This window comes from Palaemon carinicauda, chromosome 43 (genome assembly GCF_036898095.1).
Source record: "Palaemon carinicauda isolate YSFRI2023 chromosome 43, ASM3689809v2, whole genome shotgun sequence".
Lineage (NCBI taxonomy): Eukaryota > Metazoa > Arthropoda > Malacostraca > Decapoda > Palaemonidae > Palaemon > Palaemon carinicauda.
The window spans coordinates 31,291,524-31,296,012 of NC_090767.1; positions in this window are offsets into that span (position 1 = coordinate 31,291,524).

Here is a 4,489-nt window from a genome sequence, read left to right on the forward strand (position 1 = left end):
CCTGCAAAATTCAAATAGGAAAACAAAACCATATATTTTTTAGTCATATACAAGTGAATAAGAAACGAGACATTGATAATGAATGAAAAGAAAAAATGTATGAGTGGACACTTAAATACTAAAATATCAGGACTAATATTAATCCTGCTAAAATATAAGAGTACAAACGAGCGTATGGGATTTAAACGTGTGTGCTTATCCACCTTGGAAACTTATTTGTGTCATTTAAAATGAACCTCTAACATATTACCTGAATATGTATCTTATAAGAAGAAGCCCGAAGGAGATTACCAAACCTTTTTTGGGTAAAAAAAGGGGAGGCAAGACATGCTCTCGAATTAAGTTGGCGAATTAGTTTTCCCTATTTCACCTCAGGCAAACGAGTGATTGCAGTTTGAAGAACACAATATTGGCTGCAGCGACTTTTCTTAGTTTCCAGGTCTCCTTCAGGGAATTCTAAAGATTAAGAACCTTGTCTCTTGAACAACCCCTTTTTTTCTTTTTTGCCAAGAAATGTACATAAAATGTTTTCCTGCCGATTGTGCTTTTATTTTGGTGTTATATTTGTCTAACTACTTGGTTGTCCTATTCTTAGGATGCTATATGAACTTATGGGGTTCGTTCACATTTCTATTGATTAGAATTATATAAGAGCCTTTTTTTTTAAATAAAAATGAAAAGTTGCGTTAAAAGATTTCTATTCATCTGAAAGTGATTTTATTAGGTTACTTAGAATGAGGTAAAGATAGATCACATGATAGAGAGGAGGGGCCCTGACTTATATTATGGACCAGGTAAAAGTAAGACGAAGTAAAATTCATTTAAAGGAGGTTTCTACGCCTTTAATAACATCGGAAATGGGAAAGTTTTGCAAACTAAATAAATGTGGCATGTTTTGTGTTGTGATGTTCATAGCAAATGACATACCGCATTTCCCAACATTCAATCTGTGGAAATCGGGTTGTTGTGGCCTGATTGGTAACGTCTCTGTCTGGTGTTTTCTGGACTGGAGTTCGAGTCCCGCTCAAACTCGTTAGTGCCATTCGTGTCTGCAACCTTACCATCCTTGTGAGCTAAGTTTGTGGGGTTTGGGGGAGCGTATAGGTCCTCCCTGGTCCTAGCTTGGGTGGAGAAGAGGCTTGAGCCCTGATCGTATAATATATGGTAAGTCTCTAGGGCATTGTCCTGATTGCTAGGGCAATGTCCCTGTCCCTTGCCTCTGTCCTTCATGAGCGACCTTTAAACCTATGATTACATACATAAAGATCATTGACTGGCCAACTGTGAAATTGTCTCCCTAGTTCTGTCATATCTGACTTGTAAAACTCTAACCCTGATTGGTATATGATTGCGTGACCATCTATACTCATTTTCTTTAATGAGGCGCATTTGCAGTCCCCATTTAGCTCGGAAAAGTTTCCTGTTATCTGATTGGTTAGAATTATCTTGTCCAACCAATTAGTGAACAGGAAACTTTTCCAAGCTAAAAGGGCACCCCTGCGAGCTGGTGTAAATCTGCCTCACTAAAAAGAATTGACAATAGTTCTGTCATATCTGACTCGTAAAACTCTTAAGCCTGATCGGTATTTGATTGTATGACCAACTAGAAATGTCAGCCGCTTATGGCGCATATGCTTCTTAAACATTCAGGTGGTAGGGGTTGCATGAATAAACCTCATCTTATAAGTACTTCTTGATAAAAACCGAATGGCTAACACTTTTAAGTGTCACGCCCTTGAAGAGTGAAAGGAAATAATATACATATATATATATATATATATATATATATATATATATATATATATATATATATATATATATATATATATATATATGTGTGTGTGTGTGTGTGTGTGTGTGTGTGTGTGTGCGTGTGTGTGTGTGTGTGTGTGTGTGTTTGTAGAATGAAATAGAATAGTCATGCTAATAGTATGCAGAATTTCTCGTTAGTATAACAGAGAGTATGGGGCTGCCTCTGTTGATGTAAGAATAAAACGAGAGTGGTTAGTGACATGAGAATTATGGTGAAGAAAAAATATCATACTTAGGTGTACAAAAGTTGGATAAAATAATCAAGAAGAGAGTGACAAACAAAAGGGCGTTAAGTGGTAAATAAATAAAAAGAAAAGGTAGCAAGTATTGAACTTTAACAATAAAAATATATTTCACAGACGAATAAACCCAGAACGTATTTCGATCAACGAATAAATGCATCATAGAACAACATGATAATAGAGAAAAACTGTCAGGAGAGACCAGTTCTATGGGTCGATGGAGTGAGTCTTTTGAAAAGTAGTGGAATATGAAGGGTAGAAGAGTGGCAGACATAAGTAATGTAAGAGTGGAAAGGGTTAGTAGGATAAGTTTGAGAGTGCTTGTGAAAGTGGCTGTTCTTCGTGTAAAGAGGACAATTAGAAGGATGAAAAATGAAAAACCATTAGAAGTTATCAGGATAACAAGTGAGAGGCTTTGTCGTTAAGGCGAAACTGTGACAGAAGGGCTAAGGAGTGTTATAGAGGTATGTCTGAATAAAAGAATGGCTTCAAAGTGATGGGTGTAGAGACTAATTGCTTTTTTTGTAAAAGGACAAAGGTCTTAGAAGAGACTAAGAATTATGTGGACATTTAACAGAGAGGATTTAATGTAGGATGGTGATTCAAAAAGTAAGACAGAGGTTAAATAGATTACAGTAATAAGGCAAGAAAAATTCTGATTTACTGATTTACTTAAGGAAGAGTGTGCATGGAAACAAATATGTGAAACGTTTGGGCTTTCTTTTATAGATTATCATAGAGAGAGAGAGAGAGAGAGAGAGAGAGAGTGAGAGAGAGAGAGAGAGAGAGAGAGAGAGAGAGAGAGAGAGAGAGAGTTCCACCATATTTCATTGAGTAGTCATTATTATGCATTCCCCCAAAGAAATATTGTAGAATCCTTTTTAATTATCTATACCAAAGCTCTTCATTTAAATCTAAGCCATGGTCTGTTTTCCAGTGAACGTATATTGTTTTTTTTTTTTTTTTTTTTTTTGGCTTAAATCTTCCTGATTTGTATTCTTTTTTTACCTGGAAATATTGGCCCTGTTCATAGTTTTGTTCATTAACTTTCCGTGGTATCTCCTCTCTTAATAGACAATTCTCTCCTAATAGATAGTTATTAGATATGTGTGTGGTCTATTGATTAATTTTTACCAGTTATTTATGAATATTTAATAGCCACAATGATATCCTAAGGTCCCGATTTCTTTTCAAATTATACCTGTCACTACAAAGCCAGAGCTCGAATTCTACCAAAGGAATTAGAATTTTTTATTGTACTGCACGCTTTTCATACACGTTCATACACTGCAATATTATTGTTTTTTTTTTCTTATATCTCGTTCTCTCCAGCACTGATAATAGAAATACCTGTTTAAGCTTGCCATTGCATGGTTTACATTTTTTTTAATTTCTACACCATTACTATCATCAACTGTTTGTATATAGACTCGTTATCTTATTGAGTAAACTTCCTTATTTTACCTCGCCTCTCTGTTAGTACCAAAAAGCTACTTTATGACATTGTTACAATTCATTTGCAGACTTTTGTTTAAGAATTATAGTAGAAAGTCTATCCAAAATGTGTGAGGAAATCGAGAACCTACAAGAGCATCTTAGCTATCACAAAAACATATAGAATTGGTAAAATCAGAATAGTAAATCCTATAACTACACAATAGAAACAGAGATATAATACGAGTATTCTGAACCATTCGAAATAAGAACACGTCTGCAGAGTAACCTAAAATAATTGGGACTCCTCTTTCACTTAAGCCTTTTTCCATTTAAAGAGTAAAACTTATTAGAACTAAACAGAAATAGTTCATGAAACAACCAATCAAGACTCAAGGAAATCGAAATAAAGTCTGTTTCGTAGACAGTTGGGCATAAATCTATAAAGTCCAACAGATTGGATTTATGAAGCCATATGGTCCTGCACTGGCGTCGAGTAGGTTGGATAAATAGACTCAATAAAAGAGCGATTTCTTCATCTCTCCATCTTTTTTCTTTTTCAAACATTGTCTAACAATAGATCATTTGCACTATTCTATCACTCGTTATCCACTGAGCAGAAAGATTGCATTACAATACAAAGGTCCATCTATTAATCTATGTGTTAAACGTCTTTATTTCATATTCAAATGTCTATCAAATATGTCATTTCAATCTTTCCTACTACACATATCTTTAATTACCAAGCATTTTTAGAGGTTTTACCCTTTCTTTTTTACTCATATTGATAATCCTCGTTCTAAATGATTGATAGAGTTAGCTAAATAATCTATAATATTTCTTTCCATTAAATTTCCATCTTGTAATCAACATATTGTCTTCCCTGTTTCACGACTGATATCTAATAATCATAATTTGTATCTATTCGAGATATTTTTTTTTCTTTACGGATCAATTGCTTCCACTAATTACTTTCTATGCTACCGTTCATTTCTCCATCT